The 12,714-nt window shown below is 41.3% G+C and overlaps 1 long non-coding RNA gene across 1 annotated transcript; it reads left to right on the top strand.

Moving 5' to 3' along the window:
- Positions 1-6,018: 6,018 nt before the first annotated feature.
- Positions 6,019-6,748, top strand: LOC117816188. The gene is made up of 2 exons (XR_004631905.1): positions 6,019-6,257; positions 6,523-6,748. It is a non-coding gene; the product is annotated as an uncharacterized LOC117816188 (long non-coding RNA).
- Positions 6,749-12,714: the final 5,966 nt, after the last annotated feature.

Raw genomic sequence — 12,714 nt, 5'->3', positions numbered from 1 at the left:
TTTAGCATTACATGTGTCATTTATCCATTCATACACTAATGGCAGAGCCACCAGGAGCAATTTGGAGTTAACTGTCTTGCCCATGGACACTGGCATGTGGACAGCGGGACCAGGGATTGCGCACCTGACAACACTAGCACACCTAGCACACTGGGTCAGGTGGAAAAATAGCAATGACACTAATGCTACAATCAGGGCGCTAGGCAACAGCACAAGATAGGACCACTAGCTTTTTCCTTCTCTGCACTAGTTGATACAGCCAGGACTACAATTGTTCACTTAATGAATTGGCAGTCACCTGTGTGTGTTTGTATTTGTGATGAAAGAGAGAACAGTCATCTAAACATGTTTCCCTCCGCTAGCTAAGCCTGCTAATAAAAGGACATAGATACACAGATACAGAAACACACATGGATAGAACACACTCGCAGTAACACCATATACAAAAGTAACTCCTTGATACTTGCCTTGAACAGCTACAGTGTGCTGGGCAGTATTATGGTCTGAGTGGTTTGTTGCACCACTCCAGTCATGTTTTTTTCTCTTCAGTTTTTCTTACTGAGAGCTTAAAAGGCACCCAAAGCAAAGTCATACTCATTTACTCTCTCACACAATCATACACAAGGATGCTGAAAGCATGAGGCAAGCATGGTAGGTATGTCGGTGATGGACTTAAACATTTCCATTCACATAATGTGCCTGCAAAAGACTTCACACTTGCTCAAATACACATCAAGGCACAAATTGTTGTGATAGGGCTCAGGGATGCTTCTGTGGTGCTACAGTTCCTCAGGAGAAGTGGAAGGACCCCCCCCAGCTGCTGCTTGCCATTTCCTCACTGTCATCCCAATGGGTGTAGTGTGTGCGTATGTGAATGTCTGTGTGTAGATACAAGATTGCAGGGCTTTCACAGTAGGACGAAGAGAGCAAAGTGTGAATGTGTGCACTGTTCCATTGGGTGAGACTGATGCCAACTCCAGGAAATGGATTGGCATGGAAGGCTTCGCCAGGGAAATCTGGGGTGAAGATGAAAGAGTTCTTTCACACACACAGAAACTCTCTCTCTATTTCTCCCTTTCTCCCCTCTATTCCTTTCTTCTTTAAGATTCACTCCTCATTCCCATCACTCAGGTCTCACTAACAGGTTTAGATGTAAACACAAGACTGTGATATGGATGGCCAGATACCCACTTCCTTGCATCTTACATACTATCCAAAAACACAAATGGGCAGATCTTGCAATATTCATAATCTGTACCTAATCATTGTTTAAATAATTGAACATTTAGCCATAGAACTAAAATCTGATGAGTGTAGACCAGGACTGGCAATTTAATTCCAGCAAAAAAAAGGTGAAAGATAACGTATAAGTACTTGGGAGTGCACAAAATATAATTTTTTAGCCTATACTGGTAACCAATGATACTATTTGCATTGGGTGTCTGTGGCTCAGTAGGTAGAGTCCGTCATCTATCAATCATAAGGTTGGCGGTTTGATCCCAGCTCCGGCAATCACATGCCAAAGTGTCCTTGACCAAGATAATGAACCACAAACTGCTTCTACTGTTGTTCCGCTGTGCATGAATCTTAATCTGTATAATTAATGTGACATCATCCATCTGTTTCTGAAGTGCTATTTTGAAACCAATCATCTGCGGATAATGAAAATGCTGAATTCAACCTAACTTCTATCGAGCTAGTGTGAAGTAAAGAGGCGGGTTTTCAGCCTCCTTGCCGTCTGCTAGTGTTCCCACATGTCAATCAAGTCAGCTATGCCTCGCATTACCGAAAACTTGTAGTCGTAATATCTTCGAAACTGACGCGTTATGAAAAAATCCTCCCCTCGTACAATGTGTTCCAATTAAGAAATGAACTATTCAGCCTAAACTCTGTTTTTTTTTTTTTTTTACGAGACTGTAATTGTGTTGATTTCTGTTGTAAAGATCGGCTTTTTTGAATTGGTGTGTATGTGGTTATCCGGTACTTCCAGAGCCAGCCTCAAGCTGACACTTGAGAAACTGCAGTTTTTAACACTTCCATATTGGCTAAAATTCTTGCGGCCGGAGGTTGCCGCTTGGTATAAATTAAATTAGCTAATACTAATGGTCCTTTACTATACAGCAGCCTCTGCCATCAACGGGTGAATGTGACGAGTAGTGTAAAAGTGCTATGAGTGGTCAGAAAGTCTACAAAAGCACTATACAAGTACAGACCATTTACTTTTCCATTGTGCGTATTTTGTATTTTATGAGAAACTAAGACACAACGGCCATATTCCACCTAATCCGTGTACAGTCCATTTCTGATCCGTCATGTTATCAGATCTGATAGGTTTCCATTTTAGTCAATCTGTTAACTCCCACTGGATCGGCTCCGTTCCGGCTGCGTCTCTGATCCAGCAGGTTGGTACGCAACGGATCAGGGGTCTCATTTATAAATGTTGCGTACGCACAAAACAGGGTCTGAAACTGGCGTACTTCAGTTTTCACACCAAGTTTGTGATTTATAAAAACAAACTTGACGGGAAAATGTGCCTACAGGTAAGCAAACTCTTACCCATGCGTACGTACATTTTACATGCAGGGGATATTGGCAATGCAATATTGCCCCCCTAACAACATTCAATAAAGAATATCTGCCCTTCTCTGCAGTCTGAGCTCTTTTAAGCGTGATCTAAGGGTTCCAATTGATATGTGTATTTCATGATACCAGGAGAGCATTTCAAGAATCACACTATATGTAGGCCTATGTCCCTTGTTGAAGTATTGCGCCAACAACTCAAGCTGCTCTTCCATCCTGCTAAACACTTGAAATTTCGCGCTGGCTCTGCTTTGTATCCAATCTAAACAAGAAATGATAAATGACTGATATCAGACAGATTTGGGTTTAGTCAATCACAAACAAGTACCATGGTCCTACCCTTTCCAATTTCTTGAAATGTATTTTTTGATTCTGAAATGTATTTTCTGATTCTGAAATTCATGTTGTGATTCTGAAATTTATTTTGTGATTCTGAAATGTGTTTTGCGCTTTTGAAATATTTATTACTATTGGCCTTCAGGGCCACCGTAGGTATGAGCTCTCTGTAATGTGAAATAAAAAGTGTGGATCCTATAAACATAAAACACTGCAGTGAGACCCTGCATTACATGATGAATAATGGATGCTCTTGCACTGCTGATGGATACATGTAGCGACGTGGAGTCACTCGATATTTTTTATTTTTATTGTGACCCTCCTGCAGTAAGAAACAAACAATAAGTGCTCTCTGACCTCTGCTTCATTCACGAGGACCAAGGTTTGTGTGTCAGAAACTTTATTTTCTCTGTCGTCCTCTTTGTTGTTGCGGTGATTCATTGTAAGAACCTTTGATCTTTTGGCTCATTTGTAGGCATTTTCATTCATAAAGTGCTTTGCATTGACTTTATATGGTTGAATGTGGGTGTGAAAAGGGCGGAATACAAGGCTAAACTACTTGTGCATATCTCAAGGTCGTTTGTGATTTATAAACCAGTCCCTCCAGGAAGTTGTGATATTGCGATCGCAACAATCAAGGCAGTCTTGCAATTTTATACAATCACCGCATCTTTCCTTCAAATTTGACCAATCACCTTAACCTCAGCCCCAATACATCATCGGTTTCATCATCAATTTCACTTCCTTGGAACATAAACGCAAGACCTCACTTGATCGGCACTTTTCAACAGCAACACATGCACAGAGAATGGGTGAAAAGCGGGACAGCAGGCAGGACAAGTGACAATGACAACGTTGTTAGTTATAGATACTCAAATACCCTTTCAGTATTAATAAGATATAGATCATATGTTTTGACTTTCTTTGACAAGACGATGATGAGACAAAAACTTTAGTGGCAGACCGCCGGACATTAAGAATCCACGTTTCCCCGCTGTGCTTCTAATCTAAAAGGCTGAGTAATTATTTGAGGGGTGCAGTGTTAGCTTGGTCTCTACCTGCAGCAGGTGTGCTTTATGAACCAGCTCTTCCACCTCCATGCATCTGTCTCATCTTCATTGAGGATTTTTACCCCCAGTGTGCGTTAGTGACAAAGACACAACCGGGGGACGGCTGTTTAATATTTGACGTTTGCAGTTTTTGACGCTATCACCGTAAAAAGCTCTGCGTTAAGACCTTGATTTTTTCCCGTTTGGTGATACATCAGAAACATTTAGTAAGTTTTTATAAACTCCTTGTCATCAAAATGCCTTGAACTGACTGTCCAGTGTGCCTGTCACTGCAGGTGCATCTAAGGACCGTTGTAAATGACCAATACAGCTCTTTCATGGCATTTTTTCTGTGAATCAAGAGAATCAAAATACAGTCATAGTGGTCACATCAAGAATGTTTTCTAAAAACAACTGTAATTTTGCATATTTACTTGCCCCTGAGATGTTATTGGGGAAAAAAGCTTTTAAAAAAAATCACACTTTCACTGCAATTTTTTTTCAAAAAGCTGTCGCAAAATCAGGCTTTTAGGGCCGCAACATCACAAAAAAATCCCACGAAATCCTGGAGGGACTGATAGACAGAACATTGCAAAAAGTTTGCGTGCGAATGGTTTTATAAATCAGAATTCAGCTCTAAATCCTACCTACACCATGCACAAATATCTATTCAGTGAGGAGTTCACTATAAGCTTTATCAAAAAGGAACGTTTTAAGCCTAATCTTAAAAGTAGAGAGGGTGTCTGCCTCCTGGACCCTGACTGGTAGATGATTCAAAAGAAGAGGGGCTGATAATCAGGATAAGAGAGCAGCCTTTCAGACAGTTTGTCAACCAGGGGAGGAATCGGGGAGACTGGTTATAAAGTAGGCAGGAGTCAAACCACCTAAAGGGTGCTAATAATTAGAAAATGCAGATAGATTTGGAAGGAAAACTTTGTTCCAAAAGAGATATCCCGCACTAACCTAAGGCCTAACATAGTGCTATGGTCGAACAGTCAGAGAAAAGTTTATTTCATTGAATTAGTAGTGACCTAGGAGGACTCAGTGGAGTAGGCTTACAAAAGGAAAAACCCAGCTGGGGGAACTGTAGCCCAAACAGGCTTCTTGACCTGGCTCTGTCTTCCCTGCCCTCTTTGTAGCATCTCTCCACAAACTCTTCTCTGTTTTTTGTCTCTTGTCTTCTCTCTTTTCTCCATGCAGATGGAGGAGAGGGGGAAGTAGATGCGCAAAGCCTAATCCGGCAGGGGTGAGCTGTAGCCCAAACAGACTTCTTGCCCTGGCTCTGGCTTCCATTTCCTTTTTTCTGGCATCTCTCTACAAACTCCTTTATGTTTTCTCTCTCTTCTCTCTCCCCCCATGCAAATGGGGAAGTGGGGAAGGTTGGTGCCAGAGCCATACCCGGCAGGGGGAAGATCTAGCCAAAACAGGCTCCTGCCCTGGCACTACCTTCCCTGTCCTCTCTCTAGCATCTCTCAAGCATCTCTTTACTCTCTATTGTCTATCTTTTCTCTCTTCCTCCATGCAAATGGTGAAGTAGAGGGAGAGAGATGTGCACAGCCATACCCAGTGGGTTTGAGCTCTTGCCCAAACAGGCTACTTGCCCTGGCTCTAATTTCTCCCTGTCCTCTTTACAGCATCTCTCTACCAACTCTCCTCTCTGTTTTCTTTATCTTCTCACTTCACCTATTAGAATGGAAGATGTGCACAGTCTAACCTGGCAGTGTTGGGCTCTAGCCTAAACAGGCTTCTCGTCTGGCTCTGCTGTTCTTTCAGTTTTCCCTTTCTTCTCTCTATGCAAATGAAGTAGGAGGAATTAGATGTGCACAACCCAACCAGGTGAGGTTTAGCTCCAGCCCAACCAGCCTTCTTGCCTTGACTGCTTTCCCCGTCGCTCTACATACTGTGACGGCCTCAGGGCTGGCTTCTGTTTCTGTTGAGTTCCCTTTCTCTGTCTCTGTCTTTCAAGCAGTTGTGGGTGGAGTCATCAGTGGAATTGACTGATACAGTGCACCTGAGCAGGCTGTGCTCAGGAGGTTACAAAAGGCAGACTTCCAGTTTACTCTCACTCTCTTCCCTGCCGAAAGCTGTAGGAATCAGAAGGCTAATGTTAATCAGACTGACGTTGTTTCGCTGCCTGCTCTCCCACTGTCTGTTTCTCACAGTGAGTCCAGCAGCAGCAAGAAGACTCATCTTGGCAGGAGCTTGTGTCACCAGTTTGTCCTGTCTCTGAACTGTCCGCCCAAGGATATTTCTTACAAGATGGGTTGTTGGTTAAAACGTGGCTACCCCAAGGTGAGAACTTTGCTTGGTTTGGGGCAGAGCTTAAAGAGGCGGCGGCTTCTGTGATAAAATGCGTCTCAAAACCTGTGATGGAGAATCATGACGAGCTAGATGTCTCTGATGGGATGACAGGTCTGTTGGAAAATTCTGAGTTTCTGGTCAAACTTTTTGGTAGGACAGGGACCGATGGGCTCTGTTCTTAAGGGAGGGGATGTGACAACCCCTGGAGTTGTCTTGGTTGTTTCAGTGTCTAACTCTGTTTCTCACTTGTTTGTAGGTTGGCTAATCAGGTTGATTGAGCACACCTGCCTGCGCTCTGCTATCTGACTCTGGCTGGCTCTGCATGTGAGAGGACATCTCCTTTCCCACCTTTTGGACATTACTTTCACACACTACATATCACACTCACTCAGACACCCATGACACCATTGATATTAAAGATGAACAGTTTTCTTATGTTATTTGCTATTTAGTTGTAACAAAATAAACATGTTGACAGATCAGTCTGTGTTCACCTCCTCCTCCTGTTGTTACAATCAGGAGCCAGTTGTAACACAATTAAAGTGCTTTGCAAAGCTTATAAGCATATTACAAAGATACAACACACCATAAGAAACATCAGCAGTAATCAGGTGGGTCTTCAGCTTTGCTTTGAATACATCAGTCCGACATGATTATCTAATGTCGACATGGAGACTGTTCCATAGATTGGGTGCATGGAATGAAAAGGCCTGCTCACCAATAGTCTTTTTTCTGACCTTAGGGACACTTAAAAGTCACCTCTTTAATGTGAAGGCCAAAAGAAAGCATTTGATCAAATACAACATTACAATATTTAACTCCCTGCAATGAATGGAGCAGTCATACAAATGAATCTGCCTTGCCAGGCAGACAACCATCATTTCTGTCTTGGCAGAGTTAAGAAGCAGGAAATTTGATGACAACCAGCCTCTAACAGCAGCTAGACAGGACTCAAGCTTCAATGCAACAAATCTGTTTCCTGTTACAATTGGCAAATATAACTGCAAGTCATCTGCATAGCAATGAAAATCGATCCCACAAGAGCGCAAAATGTGACCCAGTGGTGCCAGGTACAATGAGAACAGCAGTGGACCTAGGACAGACCCCTGAGGAACCCCATGCCTTACATCACAAGACTCTGAGAAAATGTTATTAAATAAAACCTGCTGAGACTTTTCCGACATGTTATGGGGCGTTCACACCAAATGCAAATAAGATTCCCCAAACTCTGTGACTACTTTTTATGGGATCAGGAATAAACGGGAGCTCACTGTGAGGAGAGTGAGTGAGGAGGTGGGATTATGTGGTGAGTTGTGAAAAACTTTGTCACTTGAATCCTGCTATGGGTTGTAGTAGGAAGTTAGTTACCATTCAATGTCCGCAAGGTCAACCTTGTTTGATAACAACAAACTAGTGTCGTGTGGGAACCCCCCCTCCCTCTTATGAAAGTTTGAGTCTTTGGCACTCATTTACATGGATTTTGACACACGAATTGAGCGAGTTATTTGCGCGAATAGAGCGAGTAAACACAAAACATTCTCATTTTTGTATTCGTGCAAGTGGCGCAATCGTTAGTGTCTGGTGTGAACACGACATAATATCTCAACCACGGAAGCACCTGACCTGAGATGCCAAAGTATTTCTCCAGTCTGTCATACAATATACAGTGATCCACTGTATCAAAGGCTGCACTATTCTATTGTATCCCTCTTTCTAACTCAGACTAGGTCAAGGCAGATGGCTGTCTAACATGAGTCTGGTTCTGCTCAAGGTTTCTGCCTGTTGAAAGGAAGTTTTTCCTTTACCGCTGTAACGAGCTTAATACTGTGAGGTGCAATGCTCATGGTGGATTGAGATGAGATAAGATTGAGTCCTGTAAGTATGAGCAGACTGGATCGTATCATGTTTTGTTAATAATTTAACATAGAGTTTGGTCCAGACATCTATGTTTGTAAAAGCATCTTGAGATAACTTTGGTTCTTTACTAAACTTTTCAACTCAGCAACTGGATTTAGCCTTGTTTGTTCTGTGATTCTAGCTTTCCACATCTTTAACATGTTACCATCATTCACCAAATTCGAAAAAAGCATAACCAGTTAGCACCAGCTTTTCCACAGAATATTCCACGTCTTCATGCATAATTTCTTATTCAACCTTTCAGCATTTACCATTAGCTGTAAAGTGCCATCCTTTCCACATGCAGCTTCCCCATCCTAATTTATTTCTAAATGAATAAATATATTATTCTTACCCCAAATATATTATTGTACTATTCATCTTTTCTTCTTCTTCCTCTTCTTATTGTTGCAGTGCTGATTTTTTTTTTTGGTAACTAGCGTGCGATCGCCCTCCCTGGTGCCCCCATGTCCGAAATAAAACTGCGATAACGTGCCCTCTTAGATTAGATAAAGATTACAAATTGCCATTTCTGGTGCCATTTTATTGGAAAATGCATGAAAAAGTGCCCTGAGGATGCCCCTCAAATGTATAAACTGTAAAAAAAAAAAAAAAAAAAAAAGTTCCTTGGGGATGCCCCTGAAATGTTTATATATATATATATATATATATATATATATATATATATATATATATATATATATGCATATATATACAGTGGGGCAAAAAAGTATTTAGTCAGCCACTGATTTTGCAAGTTCTCCTACTTAGAAAGATGAGAGAGGTCTGTAATTTTCATCAGAGGTACACTTCAACTATGAGAGATAAAATGAGAAAAAAATCCAGGAAATTACATTGTAGGATTTTTAAAGAATTTATTTGTAAATTATGGTGGAAAAAAGGTATTTGGTCACCCACAAACAAGCAAGATTTCTGGCTCTCACAGACCTGTAACTTATTCTTTAAGAAGCTCTTCTGTCCTCCACTCGTTACCTGTATTAATGGCACCTGTTTGAACTCGTTAAGCAGGGGGACACGCCTGGCGCTGCAGGATTTGAGTCCCTCTCGGCGTAGTGTGTTACTGATGGTAGCCTTTGTGACTTTGGTCCCAGCTCTCTGCAGGTCATTCATCAGGTCCTTCCATGTAGTTCTGGGATATTTGCTCACCGTTGTCATGATCATTTTGACCCCACAGGATGAGATCTTGCGTGGGGCCCCAGATCGAGGGAGATTATCAATGGTCTTGTATGTCTTCCATTTTCTTACAATTGCTCCCACAGTTGATTTATTCACACCAACCTGCTTGCCTATTGTAGATTCACTCTTCCCAGCCTGGTGCAGGTCCACAATTTTCTTCCTGGTGTCCTTCGACAGCTCTTTGGCCTTGGCCATGGTTGAGTTTGGAGTCTGACTGTTTGAGGCTGTGGACAGGTGTCTTTTATAGACAGATAACGAGTTCAAACAGGTGCCATTAATACAGGTAACGTATATATCTATATATATAGATATATATATATATCTATATATACATATAGATATATCTATATATGTATAGATATATATATTGTTTTTTTTAAATGATTCTGTTAAACCAAAATTCAAAAGCAATGCCTGATTTTAATGAGTTAATTTTCAGTACTTTTTTTTTTAATCTATTATTACTTTTGTCAGTTTCAAGTTATTTCAGTGAATTTTGTGGTTGTTTTTTTTAATCTTTAATGGAAGTGTACCAACATATTTGTCCGTGTGTGTAGCTATATAGAGGCTCATAGGATAAGTAGTCCAACATTAAGAAGTTTAAGAGGTTCAGAAACATACCAACTGATACCCAAACACATACTGACAGTGCAGTGTCTCTTGACATTTCTCTTTTCTAGGCATGCCATAGGGAGAAGTGGTTGAGGGCTGATGGAGGGCCAAGTGCCTGTCTGTAGGCCTGGGATAATGGCTGTCACCTCCCCAAGTCCTCTTGTTCATATACAGACTTCGCACGCACACGCACACGCACGCGCGCGCACACGCACGCACGCACGCACGCACGCACACACACACACACACACACACACACACAAAGCCACAACTAAACCATCCTTTGGCTGTGACAGTTACTGTTTGCTGCTTGACCATTCAGTAGTGCTTGATATCAATTGTGTGCCCAACTCTCTGCTACCCTCTATTGTTGCAATGTTGAGATGGGAATGATAGAGATGACACAGTACCATGGCTTTTGAATTGAGCTTGCTTACAGCAGTGTTTATACAATGTGCTGCTCATGTCCTGTCTTGAACAGTGTTATTACAGCAAGAGCAGTGATAAAGTATTGTTTTTTGGGTTATCAACTTTTGCACTTGTAATTTAGGAATGTGTTTCCCATAATCACTTGCAGTACACTTTATTGTTTTAGTGGCTTATTATGGTGAAACAAACGTCTGAACAAAGATGGGAAACACTCAATTGCCATCTTGTACTAATGGACTTACCCCATTTCTTGTATTTGCTTTTTCTTATTCAAGAAAAGAAAGGCACATAGAGAAAGATGCACAACGAAAGAGAGAAATAATCAAATGTGTGTTTGTGTGGAATACCAATTTCTGGGCCCCACTGATTTAAGAAACGGCAACAAATCAAGGATGGTACAATGGGGAAAACTGCCAAGACAATAAATGCAAAGCATTTTTCTTTTAGATCTGCTTGAACCTTTAAGCAGATTTGTGTTGGTTTGGTGTAGGTGTTAGCATTTGCAAGCCTAAATACAGGTTCCAAAAAGGAAGGGGAAAAAAACAAAACAATGACACACTGGATCAGCAACAGCAGCACATCTTGTCCAGTATTTCATAGTATGTTCACGTTTGTGTGTGTGTGTGTGTATGTGTGTGAGTGTGTGAGTGTTTGTAACTCTGCATTATCAAGCAGGCCCATTTGTCATAGCAGATTGTAATTGGGGATGAGGAGTGTGGAGGTGGGGATAAATGGGGAGGAAGGCAACCCATAAACAATCAGTCTCATATAGGATGTGTTTGTGTGTGTGTGTGTGTGTGTGTGTTAATGCATGCGTGTTTGAGATGTATGCATGGAAAGTGTAGTAGAAACCTTCCAAAGTAAAGGCCTCTCTTTTTTCCTTTAACTTGCCTCGACAATCTCTCCATAAACTACGATCAGTGTGCTTGTCCTTTTCCACTTTATCACTCTGTTGCTATCTTATTCATCCCCACCCCCTCTATCCTTATCATTCATGTCTCCTCTCCTTCCTATTTCATCCTGAATTCTTTAGCTCCAACAATACAAAGCCATCTAAGAACTCTCAGGTGGTTCTAGTCAATTACTTAGGGAGATAGAAAAACACTGCTGAGGTGTTCTGATTGAGGCCTATTAAAATTCATAAGCTGTGGAATAAGGCCAGAAAAAAACTGCTGCCCTAAAGGGCAGATTGGTGTGTATATGGATGTTCATTTGTGTCTGTGTTGGATTTTTTCAAGTGTTCATAAAGAAAGAGAGGAGTTGAGTAAAGAGTGATAAACCTTTGGTGATCTCACAAGCATTTTACCTCTTCAAGTTACATCCACATGTTTTTTGTTTATTTTGTTGTTTGGTATATAATTCCATTGCAGTCCTTCCCATTGATAAGAAATGTTAAACAACTTCACCATTTCTGCGAAGCATGCTGGAGTCCACAGTAGCAGCACCATCTGTTGAATAGCTGCAAGCAACCCAAACATCTTTAAGGCTATGTGGCTAATTTGTGTTAGCTTTACTTTTTCTGTTGCCAGGAGATCAACTCACCAGGTCCAAGTTCAAGATGAGTCAACATCCAATATGTTCTCATCTCTGAATCCAAAGTTTCCCTTACTATCTGTTGCAATGTTGAGTAGCGTTTGACTCACAGCACCGTCTCCATTGTGCTCTCCAGGTGGTATTTATCAGCGTGAAGCGGGTGGGACCAGTGGTGTGCTCAGGGGAGAGCATGGGGGCGATCTCCTCCTTTAGTGCCCTTGTGTCTGAAAGAAACTGTGCTAAAATGCCCTCTTAGATAAGATAAACAAATGGCCTTCTCAGGTGCACTTTCATTGGAAAATGATAGTGCCCTCTGGATACCGCTCAAATCTATAAGGCGTAAATAAGTGCCCTCTGGATGCTCCTGAAATGGATGAAATGTAAAAAAGTGTCCTCTGGATGTCCCTCAAATGTATAAGACGTAAAAAAGTCCCCTCTGGATGCCCCTTAAATGTATAAACCATAAAAAAGTGACCTCTGGATGCCCCTTAAATGTATAAAATTTTAAAAAGTCTCCTTAGGGTGCCCCACAAATATCCAAAACATAAAAAGTGCACTCTGGATGCTCTTGTAGTTAATTATTATATGCAATGTTAATTATGTAATATAATCAATAATATAGAAATGTATCAATAGTATTGTGTTTTTCTTTTTCACAATTCAATTTCCACCAGAATTGGTCTCAAAAATACTCCCCCCGACTCAGGAATTCAGTGTTAGATGCTCAAAAAGTGACCTCTGCATCAATACATTTAAGTTAACCCTAAACTGTGAGTATCAG

The sequence above is a fragment of the Notolabrus celidotus genome, chromosome 7, assembly GCF_009762535.1.
Source record: "Notolabrus celidotus isolate fNotCel1 chromosome 7, fNotCel1.pri, whole genome shotgun sequence".
NCBI lineage: Eukaryota > Metazoa > Chordata > Actinopteri > Labriformes > Labridae > Notolabrus > Notolabrus celidotus.
The sequence above is the reverse complement of the archived record's forward strand: the minus strand, read 5'-3'. Positions and strand labels throughout refer to the sequence as shown.